Source organism: Poecile atricapillus, chromosome W (genome assembly GCF_030490865.1).
Source record: "Poecile atricapillus isolate bPoeAtr1 chromosome W, bPoeAtr1.hap1, whole genome shotgun sequence".
In the NCBI taxonomy this organism is placed as follows: Eukaryota; Metazoa; Chordata; class Aves; order Passeriformes; family Paridae; genus Poecile; species Poecile atricapillus.
In genome coordinates this window covers 48,555,076-48,570,347 of record NC_081288.1, presented here as the reverse complement: position 1 = coordinate 48,570,347, position 15,272 = coordinate 48,555,076, and the positions used below count along the sequence as shown (strand labels likewise).

The following is a 15,272-nucleotide window of genomic DNA, read 5'->3' as shown; positions in this document are numbered from 1 at the left end:
TGAATCATTTGTGGTTCAGACAGAGCTATGTTGTGGTTTAATCCCTGCAGGCCACTAAGCACCAGCAGCCTGGTAGGGTGGGGAGTAGAATCAGAAGAGTAAAAGTGAGAAAACTAGTGGGCTGAGATCAAGGCAGTTAATAGGTAAAGCAGAAGTTGTGCATGAAAACAAAGCAACAACAAATCATTCACCGCTTCCCAGGGGCAGGCAGGTGTTCAGCCATCCCCGGGAACACAGAGCTCCATCTCAGGTAATGGTGACTGGAGCAGACAAACACCATCCCTCCAAACATCCCCCTCCTCCTTCTCCTTCCCCATTTCTGTATGCAGAGCACAGCACCACATGCTCTGGGCTATCCCTGTGGTCACTTGGGCTCAGGTGTCCTGGCTGTGTCCCCTCACAGCTCCTTGTGCACCCCCAGCCTCCTCACTGCTGGGGTGGGGTGAGAGGTGGAAAAGGCCTTGGCTCTGGGTAAGCTCTGCTCAGCAACAGCTGGAACATCCCTGTGTTATCAGCACTGTTTTTGTCACAAATCCTAAACACAGCTCCATACCAGCTACTGTGAAGAAAACAAACTATCCCAGCCATAATCAGCCCATGCTAGAACAGGGACACCTCACAAAATCTTATCCCTCTAATGCTCTAAGTAGAATGTATAGGCAAAATCTATGTCTGTCCAACATGCTCATTGGATCACTGAAATCCAATAACTAATAATCTAGTTTTGTCCTTCGATGAACTGGCAATTTAAAGGTACACAAATATCACCAAAGTCAGAGCCTGAAAATATCACTTAACAATAAATAGCATAAAGTGAATTTCTTTATGCTGAGTTTAGAATAAAATTTACTAATTCCTGCAACATATTGGTTACCATTTAAATATTACTATATTTTTAGAAAAAATTATTTAATTGCCCAACTGTCAATAAATAGTATGTAGGTGGTGAAGGTAGCTATGAAATAGAGGATTATCTTGGTTTTCTGGTGTTTCTTCATCATTAAAATAGAAATGAGGAAGCTTGCAGTTTAGAGTGATTCTAACTTGTTCCCTGCTAAGACATTTAGAATACTGCATCTCACACCCAGAGGACAATACAAAGAGACTTTTAATGTTTTCTAGTGCTGTAGTATGTGGTAGGACGGTAACTTACATAACTAAAGTTCATGTTATCACATGGTTTCTGGAACAATAGTAACAAAGCAAGATTCTGTAGAACAAAGGATGGTGTAATCAAAAAGAAGAAACTTTCTGTCTTTGTCAAAAAGCAAGCTTTTTGGTTTTTGGTTTGGTCGGTATTTTTTAGCCTTTTTTGTATTTATAGCAACAGAAATTCATACTTACACTTAGCTTGCCACAGGCAGATCTTTTTGCCTTTGCCAGAAGACATTTCTGTCTTGCATAAAGAATGGTGTATGAGGGAGGTTTTGAACAGAATTTCATATTGTCCAATGGGTCCATCATTGCCGTAAAGTGATTAGTTAGAGATTTCTTAATACATGGAGGGGATCTCCTGCCATATTGTTTGGAATAGACAATACACTCTTCAAATGCAAATAGTTTATATTATTTCAATAATACTTTAATATGTTGGAAATCCTCTTAGTAACACTACAGCTAAATTAGTGGTAGAACGATAATAAAGTGAATGACTTGCTATTGCAAGTGGAGGCAGCATCCATGTGCTGTTTGTATAGGATCAGTTTCTGAAGAAAGATTAAATGAGGTCCTGGTCCTGCATGATTACTTATGTGAAAAAAGTTCCTGATATGTAAATGTTTTCAGGATAAGCGCCTTTGTAATTTCCCAGGCAGGAGCCATATCTGTCTCTTTGCTTTGTGATGCACCTCCAGTGTGAATAAACTTATAATACTCAATTTTAATTCCTTGCGAAAGCAGTGACTTAAGCTCCGGCCGTGAGTGAAAATCAGAATAAACAGGGAGCAAGCATTGCAGAGGCTTTTAGCACACTGACAGTTCTCTTTTGCAATGTCGAGTTGATGTGTTTATAGCCTGGGTTTGCAATGAGCTCATCTGTAGAAGGGTGAGACCTTGGCTCTCCACTGCTAAAGGATCTGGTTGCCCCTGTTTGAAGACCTCAATAGCTAATGGAACAGCCTGCAGCCAGTAGAAGATGATGATATGTTGCCATGATTAACCAAAGCAATTTTAAAAATTGCTTAATCGCATTGTAACTTGGTGGCAGCTGGAAATGTGTTTTTTAATGTCTTTGGCAGCAGCTCTGCTGAAGGCAGGCAGGGTTCTGGTGCTTAGCCTGGGCCTGCAGGGGCTGTGCCTCTGTTTCAGGGACAGAGGAATCCTGAGTGATGTGAGGAGCTACGGTTTATCTTTAGTATAGTCTTAACTTTCTTATTTCAGTCCAGCTCCTTACAGTTATTGATACAGTTAATACACAGAGTTTCTGGTATGTGTTCCATTCTCTGGTCTACACTCACCCTTTCAGCATCCTTTGAGTCTGCAGCCTGATGCTGTCAATACTTCTCAAGGACAACTGGAGGGGCAGATGAGTGAGGTTACAGTGAGTCAGTAGCACACTGGTGCAAGGACAAGTGGCATGCTAATGGTGGGGGGGTCCCTTACTGCCATCTCATAAATCCACTAAGAGACATTTTTACACTTTTTCTAGCACGGTTGGCTTACTTGAACTTTCTTAATTGATTCTCAGTTCCACATTGTACTTTTTCTTCTGTTTACTGCTGCTAAAACAGATTTTACCTTTACACCGTAACTTATGTTTTCTGGCTCATGCCTTCGGTATTTTCCTGTGTCAGTGATGTACTACACTTTGGGGGTTTTTCTAGGGTTGTAGATAATTCTATGATTTTTTCCATGACACTGCAGTTAATAGTTTATGAAGGAATTTTCTCAATATTTGGCTTCTGATGATTGGAAATTTTTTATGCCAGTGCATACCTTCCTGTGAATGTGCCTGTTTTTCAGCATATGAGGTGACTTAACATCTGAGCTTAAGGAGAACACTGGTGTGACTTCTACATGATAGTCCCAGAAAGAGCTAAGCTACATAATATTTTTTCCACTTTTCAAGATTTTTTTTTTTTTTTTTTTGCTCCGTGAAGGATCTGTTGGAAGGGCCATGTGTGTGGGAAGAAAAGGGTTAGGTGGAAATGCAGAGGAGGATTTTATGGGAGGGTGGGAAATTATTGCTAACAGTTTGACTAAAGCTACTAGAAATATGTCAGATGTCAGAAGTCCTTACTGTTCCGAGGCAGAACTGAAATTTTAATGCAATTTATACCTTTAGAAATGCTTTGTCTAATGGCTCATACCAAGATCTTTTCTTTAGTGTGACAAACTAGCATATTGATTTTTCAATTGAACCTTAATATCTCTAGGTAGGCAACAGCTTTGTGTGTCTTTGAAACTTGGAGTATCTAAGCTCCTGACTTGCACAAAAAACAATGCATGTTTTTTATTCATGCAGGATTCTTCATACTGTATCCCATCCAGAAGCCATTCCTAAGTAGATCATGGAGATACAAGTATCTTTCTGATACAAACCAAGTAATCGTCTTTGAGCTTGGTAAAGTTCTTACTGTCCCTGTGTTTCTTGTCCATGGGTGATGTTTTGCATGACATACTCCTATAGTGTCATCCACAATGTTTTCATATGTGACAAGTACTACAAAAGGGCTTTTCTCTCAGTGGAGGTTAATTTATAATGGCCTTTTTTTTTTACCATTGCTGTGCACAGCCGGTGCCTGGTGCTGAACTGATGAGTTCTTCTGATTAGCAAAGTCTGAAAGTGGTGTTTTCAAGGTCTCCTTATGATTGCTTTGGCATTACTGAGTTCAGCAGTTATCTTTATCCATCACAGCTCTCTCGCTTGCTTCACAGTGTGATTAAGGCTGAAGAAGAGATATTCTAAAACTCTGTGTGTTTTTCTATAAATTTGCATGTACAAAGATTCATGCAAATCACTTCATTGTCTTTTACAGCCCACTGTGAATGGGAAAAGTGGGGTAAAACTAAAAAAAAAAAAAAATATTCTGAATGTCTTCATTATGTTATGATCTAAAATTATCAAATCGTATTTTCATGACACCTGATGCAATATTGTGAATCCTTGTAAAATGAATACGATCACTTTCCCAGCTAACTCAGTGGCTCAATTCAGGTACCAGTAGACAGAAATACTTTGACTTCAGTGCTGTTCCTCAAATATAAAAGAGGAGTATGGTTTGATGGCTGCCAGAGTTGTCTGTGGAAGATGCTTATTTAGTCACCAGGAGTGAATCGTGCTGGAGCATCTCTTTCCCTTGCTGTGTCCTGGTGTGTGAGCAGGGGAGCTGCTGAGCTGTGAGGACTGAATTTGCTGGTGATTTCTTTAACATTCTTCTTTTTCTTCTTACATTGCACAGCAGTCATAAGCTTTGGCTGAAATAAATGAATGCTTATAAATGAAATAAATGAATTGCATTAAATGCATTAAATGAAATTAATGCATTGAATGCATTGAAATAAATGAATATGTGCATTGAAATAAATGAAATAAATGAATTTGGTTGAAATAAATGAATGCAAAGTTTGGTGTAAAATAAAGGGATGATGGAAAATAACATAGAGAGAGTTATAGAAAGACTATTGTTTAGTAGTATTAGGGAATTTCACTGAATGTGGTAGTAAATAATTCTCATTCCTTTGCTTTAGGAAAAAAACATAACTAGCCTAGAGAGCTCTAATAAAAAAATATGTTCTTAAAATGCTTCACATTTTAGAAAACTATTCAGAACACCGATGCTGGACTTTTTCTCTGCTTTAATTTATTTTCCAACCCAGCTAATCAATTTTGAAGCAAGCATCTTTCTACTTCGAGCAGAAAAAATGACAGAATATATTGCATTATTCTGATGGTACACCCAATAACTTGTTACTCCAAGACCTTCATACTCAAAATAAATATCTTTCTTGAAAAACAGTTTTTAGAGTTACTAAGACTTCTGACCATGCAAATACATATTCAACAAAGAAGTGAATGGATAATAAAACTTAGGCATGGCAAAGTGAGTCTTTTTCTGTCTGTGGCCCTGTAAGGGTAGTTAAAATTATTAAAATTAGTTTTATCCACATAATTCTCAGTAGTAGTTTACAAGGAGGTAGAAATAATAAAGTTTTATAGATAGGAATTGCCCTGATATTCTGTCCATGTCAGCAGCAGCAGAAGGATTAATCCTGGATGTCTGAACATGTACACTGACTGACTTATAAACAGAGAGAAGGGATGAACCTGAAAGTACAGTCATGATCTTCTTCTCTCAGCACAGTGAAAGTGATACAATAAGTCAGAGTACGAGAGAAACAGAGTAACAAGCTCACCTTGACTAAGGTACCTACTGAATAATAAAGCTTTGGAGCCTGGGTGCCTGAATTTTTTTATGGCACTCATAGAATTAGCAATTGGACTTTATATATCTAAAATAATTCCATATCTCACATACTTAAATCATTGACCTTTTGGCTATTAACACAAATTAAAAATCCTACCTACAAATGAATACAGTTACAAAAGGAAATGCAGAGACAGGAATGCGCTGAAAATCTGTTCCTTTTATGTAGCAAACTTCTGAAGTGAGTTCTCTGTATTATAAAATGGTTGAGGTTGCTGTAGATCTTTGAAGCATTTGAAAATTGCAAGCAATGCCACTATAGGGTAGTTCTTACTTTTGATCCACTGATAAAGATGTATCGTGGATATTACTCCCAAAGTGCTAAGAGAGGCAATTGAGATTTGGAGGTAGTTTGACAGCATTTACAGCTGTGAATCAGAAAAGGGTTGGGATGAAGAAGTCATACCCAAAGTCATGTAACCTTTCTTTTTTTCAGGAAGGCCATGCCAAAATTTGATGGATACAAATATAAAGAGGGGTCAGAAGAGATACCACGGAGGCAAGAATTTATGTGTTAGAGAAAGCAAGAGTTTGGTGATAGTATGTGTCTGTGCAGGCATCTCAGTGTAATTTACTTCAGGAGAGAGTGTTTCTGGTAAGGTATTAATAACTTGGAAAAGTAGCTAAATCTTTACCCAAGCCAGTTTGTAAAGGTAGGCTATAATAGCTTGTTGGGAAGCAATCAGAAAAAAAAACAAAAACACACAAGTTCACTGTTTTCAAAATCTAATTGTAGTAGAATTTTATAGGTATGTCCTATCTTTATACAAAAAAGTGACTGAACTGGAAATCCACATATTTCTGAATGCTTGAAATATCTGAGAAAAGCTGATTGTACGAGAATGTTATGAAAATATGCCTAACAAATTCTAACAATTGGTAACTGAAAAACTGAGGATTGAGCAAACAAGTGAACATGGTTTTTATTCAATTCTAGGTACTGCCTCTGGATCTTCAGTGAAACAGAGTCTACCTTATTAGAGGTTGGTGGTTTTATTTTTCAGCTCTTACATACAATTTTAAAGTAATCTTTCTGAGAGGCTGAACCTTGGTGTCTTTGGCTGATACATTGACAAGCTGTTCTGTTGAATGTTTCTTTAGGACTGGACCCGAAGGATGTGTTTAACATAAGCAAATGGCAGTAATTCTTCATATTCTTTGCAGTTTGGGGTTTTCTGTGAAATGCCTCCTTGCATTTCTCGTTCACGTACTGCTTCAGTTAATTGTAACTTAAACAAATTAATGTAGATCAGATTTGAGTTTTTAGTCATCCTTAGCTAACCTGTCTGAAAAATATTCCAAGAATCCCAGTTTTACTGTTTAATTCATTCTTATAGAGTCAAATATTTATTTTGATCTTTTGTCCATTTCCAAATTACTATGACATGACTTTTTGTATATATGACAAATGTAGATTATATGCCGGTTCATTAAAATATATATATTGTATAGTATGACATGACTGTTCAGTGTTATTTAAATGGCATATATTTTAGGAATTATTTCAGTCTTTGTACCTTGATTTATCACATAATTTCTGGAGAGAGATAACTCCTCTGTTAAGCTGTTTTTATTTACATTCTATAAAACTGGTTTCTTCATTAACAAAGATGTAAGTGCCACTTATTAAGAGTTATTTTTGATTCCAGTTGTCTGATCAGAGTTCTGGAAGCTTGTCAATGCTTTTCTATTTGGATTATGAGTATGATATCATACCTCACTATATTAGTTCCAGTCCTTACACAGGTGTGCTCAGGCTCTTAGTATGATTCACATACAAGTGAAACTTTTTATCAGCCAGATCTGTTGGAGCCATTAGCATTTCTCAAACTTGCAGCAAATGCACACTGCTGCAAGTAGATGTTCTCCTCTGTGCTTACAAGGGCATCTTTTTACTGTGGGACATGTATTTCTGAGACAGATCTTTAATTCCTGGAACCTGTTCCCTATCTGACATGAGATCCCTGAAATTGTTTACACACTCCTTTTCTGTTTGAGAAAGAGTATGTCCACCCTTGTTGCATCTTTCCTCACACCCAATTTTCCAAGTACATGTTATACTTTCCTTACCTATGAACCCATAACTGGCATGACACATGCTGTTGCTGTCTTATTAAAGAACTGCTTATTTATCTGTACGAATGAGCTCGTGATCCCAGGAGCAGCTGGATATACCTGATGCTTTTTGTCTTCATTCAAAATGGCCACAATTGCCTGCTGTTTCTAATTTATTTCTGTCATCAGTAAAGATGAATATCACTTTTATTCTTTGCCTGGGAAAAACCAGGAAAATGAAGAACTAAGAAACTTGCAGAGGTTTGGAAGATGTAAGTGCAGGAGTGTGCACTTCCCTGCAGTGGCAGATAGCATTGCTTAATCTCTGGGAGAGGACACCTGCCTGCAAGCTCATCAGGTAGTGCTGTGGGTCTGTGCAGCTGCACTGAGCCGCAGGTCAGGTGTAATGTAATTCAGTACTTTTCCTCAGGGAAGGAAGCAGCTGGGAGTAAGCCACTTGTCTCCTGCACAGCTCTCTGCTGAGCTCCTGGGATGCAGGAGACAAGGAGGGATGCAGGAGAGGGAGCAGGTCACATGCTAAGCATATGGCTCTGATCACCATCTTTAGACAGTGCCTGTCATGTAAAATGACAGAGAGGCTGGGGCTAGAGCAGCACAGCTGGAGTGCAACACTGCAGCCTCCCTATTACTCTCTGACTTTATGGGATTAGCCAGTGTTTTTAGGATCTGCCAGTCATTTGTGTTTGGTTAAGGTGTGGGAGAGATGCTGAGCCATACTGAGCTGCCACTGAAGAGCACTCTGGCAGAACTCAACACCGAGGCCAAGACTGCAGGAGAGAGGCACAAAGTGCCTGTTGTGTGCCTGAGTGTCTGACTCAGAGACATGATTCTGTGATAAGACCAAGCACGATGGCTCTCATGTATTCGAAGAGAAGGTTGAGATGCAAGTATATCATTCTTCAGGTATTCAGCAGAAGTAAAGGTGGTGTGTTAATTATTGCATAAGCTGGAGCATCTCATCTAGAAATCTCTTTGAGGCATGCTATGAGCAAATTAAATATCCAGACATTCAAAACTAGTGCTTTTCATATATAGTTGTATTTCTGTGAAGCAGTGCAGTCTCTTCCTCATTGCAATGCCTCTAAGCATGAAAGATTAGATCTCTCTGGTTATAACTGTTACTTCAGACTACATACTTGCCAACAGTCTTGCAGAATTCCTGTTGGATATTTTCAAATTACTAGAAACAGGGCCAATGATAATTTCCCTGGAAAGGCTCTCATAGGATAGATTCTGCTTATAGCACATTAATTTCTGTAACTATGCATCTGCCTTTTATATTGGAGGCATTATTTTCACATTACTGAAGAGTTTTAAGATGCTCTTGGTAAAGGCCTAAGCAAAATATAAAGGCCAATCTGTTTTCCACATAGTAGATTTCTGTTCAAGAGTTTGTGCCAGCCAGTACAGAGTGCAATCACGTCTTATTCCTCTCAAGAGAGATTAATTACTCAATTGCCTCTGCTTCTTCTGCTCCACATTCTTATTCTTTTACTACTGGAGTGGTCTGCTTCTCTTATGGAGCAGACTGGCAGAAATGTAAATGTGTTTCATTGTCTTCTACCTTCTATCTAATCTTCTATCTTTGTCTCCTTGATAAAAGATCTTCACCTGTGAGCTGCTTCGGATATGCACCAGTTTTCCCAGCAGTGCAGTTAATTGTGCTTTTAAGATTTTCATGTTTAAAAGAAAACAAACAGATTTTTTTTTTCAATAGCACTGTGCACAGCAGTATCTTACAGAACTGCTGCAGATTTGAAGAGGGGAGTTATTGATTCATTCACTGATACATTGGAACAGGCCAGATAATTTATCTTGCCATTTTTCTTTTGAGAAAATTTTGTTTAAGATTATAATTTGCTCAGGTGTTTGACACAGTAGGGACTGTGAAAAGATGAAGTATGTCCAGCTAAGATTGTCTGAATCAATTGTATTTGTGTCTGAATAGTTTTCTTGTGAAACAGGCAGTACTGTGTACCTTTGACATTTAATTTTTTTAGGTTTGTGTTTACTACATGCATACTTCAGTGGAGTCACTGCTGCAGTTTCTTAACATGCCTGAGTATTTTTCCACCCTGCTTGGGGTTAAAATTTGACTTGAATCTTACTGAAAGGCACCTTGCAAGTGCTACTGCCAGTGCTGACAAAATCTTTTGACTTTGGTAGGACAGTATGGAAGGACATAAGTAGCTACTGCAAAGCAGTGAGTACGATCATTATCAAAACAACAGCAAATATTAAGTGTCAGGCATAGATATTTGTGAATTATGGATGTCCAGAGAAGTCTTTGCAAGAGTGGACAACAAAAACCAGTGGAGGAAACATGGTAACTGAAGTAGCAGAGATGGTATATACAAGTTCCCAAAATAACCCACAAGCCCTTCATTCGCAAAAGAAAATTAAACTATATTTTTCTCAGATTAAGCACTGTTTGCATAAACAAAATAATTTATTGTAGATTAGGAGCAGAATACTTGCAGATACTCAGAACGTCTCCTTTGTTCATGTGTCAACACTCTGAACTCCCTAGGCAGAGCTGGTGGGAGGAAGATTATCCAGATATTTGTCTAGCCAGCCGCTGGAATGGATGCTGGGGTCAAACACCACCTCCTTTTGTTGAGGAATAAAGCATCTGTATCAAGCAGTTTGAACACAGGTGTGGTGAAATCTATTTGAATCAAGGACATTAATGCACTTTCATGTGTTGCCAGTTTTCCCAAGTTAATAAAATGTGATTCATATGGATGAAAATAGAGTGTGCCAAATGGCCTTGCAGGACTCTGATATCTTTGATATGTGGCTTTTCACTCTGCATCAAGAACAGTGTGTGTTTTTCATTATAAAGAGACTGACTGTGCAAAATAATGCTTACTGGACCTTCCAATAATTATGCAAAACAGTTGTTACTGTAGATTTTAAGACCTAAAAGCAATTACTAGATAGTTGCAGACCACAGAACCTTTCCTTGATACAGACATTAATTTGAAATGCATCTGTTTTGGTTTTTTTTAAATATGTAAGATGCTCCATTAGTTGATACTGGCATTATTAAAAATGCTTATTCACTAAAAAGTAACTCAAGAGATCAGAGATTGTTTACATTACAGACTTTTTTAACAATCCCCCCCAAAACCACTGCAGATAGTATGAAATCCATTATTGTCTGCTGGTATTCATGGAGTGTACAATTTCATCTTAGCTTTCTTTTGAATGACCAGATTGGTTAAAGTTCTCTAGGTCCTGCCTGAGGCGGGTTTTGACAACTGTGACTAAACTTTTCATTTGGTCTTAAATATTCTTTTAAGGTATTGATTCAAGGACTAAATGCAGAATACTAGTAATGACTTCATTAATATCATGTACTGTCCTAATTATATCAAATACAAAAGCATAAATTATATATTCATTCTAAGAATATTTATGTGTTAGTATATAATAAGCATATTTATGTAGTAGTATATAATTCTCCTGTTCATCACTTTAAGGATGGCTGAAACTGTACACTAGAAGTGCACCTTCAGCTGGTTTCCTGGTCCTTGCTGACTTTGCTTGAGAGCCTTTTGGGATATAGCTCTCCATTTTAAAGATAAGATTTCATGCTTATTCTTCAAAATAATGCCATCCTGAAATTGAAAATAATAGGAGAAGCATAGTACTTTGTAGCTGAGAGCAGGACAACAATCTGATCCAAACATTAATTATAAATGACTGAATACTGCATACCTGATTTTGCAGATGAGGTATAACAAATTGCAGAGTTACATGTGCTCTGCTAATCCTGCATCATGGTAATTTAAACAGCAGTGCTGTTTCTTTTCTCTTTTTAATATCATCTGCATATACCTACATGTCTATACACTCATAAATTAATGCATACACACAAATGAGAGGTTTTAATGGAATTGTTCTCTCCTGGATGGTACCTGTTTTAGTCACTCCCATGGATGCAGTAGGATGGGATGTTTGATTGCTCTCACAGAATAAGCTTCAGAGAACCTCAATAATCTCCTTTTAAGTATTTGGTTAATACAGAGTGTATCCTGGCTACTGTTTTAACCTTTGAAAGTTTCTCCAAAACTTATCAGCATCTCCCTTAAAGTGCAGAGCATTGAAAATGCCAGAACAACATCAAGATTTAAGCAATTGCTTCTGAAAATTAGATTATTACTTACTGTGATATTGCTGAAGCAACAGAAAAAATATCAGTTGAAATAATGGTGAAAAGCTCCGCTTTTGGGTGAACATGTGCATCATGTGTGGACAGGAGAGAGACCATCTGCTATCTACTCTGTGCTGTTCTTGTGAGAAAAGCTGTGTGGAGAGCTGATGGGAAAGCAGTGAGTGTTTTGGCAGCAGCCAGGTGGGCTGTTCTCCCAGGAGATCAACTATGGCATAGATAATGAATCAGAAAAGTGGCTTCCACAGCCAGTGATACTGGTGTTAGCTGGATTGGCTGGGGTTCTTGATAGACTTGAGTGTGCCATCACCAGAATCTGTAACTGCAGAGCATTTTCGGAGAGGTGGTCACATTTTTCATCTGAGTAGTGGTTTTTTTGCTTTGCCAAAAAAAATACTGCTAGAGGTGATCTTCTCTGCAGAAACAAGAGGGGTGGTGGCCTGCAGTGACTTATTGTTTTTACTAGGAATAACTTCATTTTGAAACTTGAGTTTGTTTATAGAGCTGTCAAAAATAGGTATTCAAAGTATGAAATTGTGCAAGGTGATATATGTATACTGCTGAGGTATACAAACTGATCTAGGTGGCCCAAGTGCTTCGATCTCTGTATTTCTGTTGAGATTTTTTGTTTCATTCCCCTCCTTTCCATTTTACCCCATTTTTCTTAGCTCAGTTTTCTCTTTCTGTCTCTGTTTCTATCCTTCTGGTGTAATTACTTCCAATGAAATCTTGTCCTCAATTATCTGACATTAGAAAAAAGAATTTTAGGCCACTAAACTCCCACCAGCGATTATTCTCTTCACTTACGCTTGTCTAAAGGCAAAGAAGATTGAAAGTATGGGCTCTTTAACCACATCTATCCCTTAAAAATCTCACAGATTCCTGTCAGCCTGTTCATAACCATAGAAAAAAATTATCTAATGTGGTAATCCTGTAAGCAGTGAGTAATTTTCTTCCATAAAAAATCACAGGTATGGAACACTGAGGGTGAAAAACTCATCAGCTACCATCTCTCTACCAGGTCTGCACAGGAAAAAGCAAAATTGGACAGAATGTTGCTTTATAGCCACAGATTTGATTGCATCTTGAAAGTGTTCCTTCTTCTTTTTCATAGCAGAGTTTGAAGATGAAGTTACTCTTCTAAATTAAAATGCACAATGCATGGACAACATGCATTGAAATTAATAAAGGATTTAAATTTAACAGTAATAGAAACCGAGAACAATGTTATATGTTTAATTTGATGGTGGTTAAGGAAAGTCAGCCTTACTTCTGTTTCATTTATATGTCTAAGTTCAAACTCAGTTGAAAGCTGTGGCTTGTGATTGAAGTCTCCTTCTTGCTTAGGCTGTGGAGCCCTGCTCACTGTTGTGGCTGCATGTGTGTCTTAGGTACATTCCAGCTCTGTGTGTGTCTCTGTGTGTGTGCGCTTTTTTGTGCCTGCAACTTTGCAAAATTCACATTATTGTTTTTTGCAGTGAAAGTCAGTTGAGCAATACTGAACCATTGGTTCTGAATGGTCACATTCTTGTGTGGAGAAGTCCTGGAAGAGTGAAATTTACGGTATTGATATGTCAGGCCTATTGTTTAGGAAGCTCAAGTATTAAATCAGGTGCTTCAGTAGACCACGCGTGAGTTATTAAGAGTACATTCCTGAGCTGCATTAAGTTGCTGTTAGTTACTTGTCTCCTGATAACCAATTCTTAGAGAAATTGTCTTGAAGATCATATTTAAGGTGGGAGATGGAACCTGTTCCTGATTCCTGAGAGAATTCCTGATCTCTTCCCCTTGTCTTAGAGAAAATGAAAAACAATACTTTTCAAAGTGAGTGATGTTTGTGCAGGCTGGGAATATGTCTATGTGAATTCAGTGTTGGTTCTGCAAGCAGCATCTTTATCACAATCTTTGTTTTGACAGGAGGCTTTCATTTAGCTTTCTATAGTCATTTCATAAGAGGCATTTGCATGTAATAGCCAGACTACATCTGGGAAATTGTGACAGGAGCAATCAGACTGTGGATGTTTTTACAGGTGAAACAAGCAGCTTGTTGCCAGCAAAACTGCTCAGCCTCACAAAGTAGGGCTGGGAAGGGGAACCTGGAAATTCCTCATGAGAAGCAGAGAAACCAGGAGGTGTCAGGAGGTTTTTCAGAGGCTTTTCCTGAATGGAAACCACCTGAAGCAAACAAGGATTGTTATCTATCCAAAGTGCTCAAACCAAACCTGGACGAGTTGCTTCTCAAGGGTGTAACAAAGAAGGGAATGAACAGTCATTGGGTTGTAGAAAGGAAATTCTTAAGCAACTCTGGGTCTTAAAGAGCAGAATTTCAGAGATGAGATTCTGGTGAAAGCCAGTCCACCCTTGGGGAAGGCATGGAAAAGACAGCAGTAGTGTGGGAAAGACATGAATCCTGTTTGAACTTTACTTTCAACACAGAGTAAAACTAAAGCTTCTTTATATTCATCATAAAATTTAAGCAAGATGTGGAAGCTGTGAAGACTCATGAGTGAGTTGCTAACAGAACAGTTCTTGGAGCTGGCTTATGAACCACTCCAGCTCCTTGCTCTACCTGGTTTAGGCAGAGCCCTGGGGCTGTATTCAGATGCAACTGTGGTACCAACCACTGTCAGTTCATACTCCAGCTGCTCAGCCTTGGAGGTGTGCAAGGATCAGAGAATCTCATCACCCATTTAGATTGGTTTCTATTTTGATGAAAAACTACAGCTGAGAAAAAAAAAATCACAAATGCAATTAAAATACTTTTGAAGACTTATTTCACACAAGGACACATCATATATATAAATTATGGTGTGCAAGGTACATATAAAATTCAAAATAAGCATTTTAGGATATACTTTTAACATATATTTAACTACATTATAACAGACTTATGTTACATAATTCAATAATTTAATAAGCTGATAAAATTTTCATAGAGCTTGTACTGCCAGCACTGCTAATGTAATGGAACTGTAATTTGGTTTAACATTTTACTGTTTCCTAAGGACACAAGGATTGTGCAACTGCTTTCTTCCTGTCAGTCCAATTTTGAACTGCTGTACTAGCTTCTGCCAATAGGACAGAGGTTTTCTGTGAGCCTTGAATTAAGTTCTTACAAGTTTCATGGTGTCCATGGCTCAGTAAAGAGGAAAAACCCAAGTCAGTGCCCTCCTAAGTGGCAAGCTGTTATATATTTTCCTTGGCAGCAATCAACATAAATATACAGCAGGTGGTGTCTCCTGCCCAGAAGAGATATTGGGAAGTACATGTGCTGGGAGAGAAGCTGAAATTATTTTGTTTCAGAAGCATGAGAAATAGGACTTGAGTCTGTAGGAAATCTTGTTTCATTACATCTGTTGACCACAGACCAAATTTTTACTTTTTTTTTATTTTATTTCACCACTCATGTTTCAGTTTTCAAGTAACGTCATTACTGAATTTACCAATCCTGTAGTTTTTGATGAGATGAGAACAAGTGGAAAATTAGTCTCTGTACATTTATACTTAATGCAGCTAGAGCTGTTTTGCTTTATATTTTATCTTTAGAATTATTAGCTGTGAACCATGCTTTGTTTTTGTTCTCTGACAGAAGT

At 38.0% G+C, this 15,272-nt stretch overlaps 1 protein-coding gene across 1 annotated transcript in view; it reads left to right on the top strand.

Moving 5' to 3' along the window:
- The first annotated feature begins 6,361 nt into the window (after positions 1–6,361).
- LOC131592285 (contactin-1-like) overlaps positions 6,362–15,272 on the top strand; it is a 150,023-nt gene continuing 141,112 nt past the window's right edge. Inside the window, exon 1 of the mRNA XM_058863696.1 lies at positions 6,362–6,409. The gene's annotated coding sequence lies outside the window, so the exon portion shown is untranslated. The remainder of the gene's footprint in view (positions 6,410–15,272) is intronic.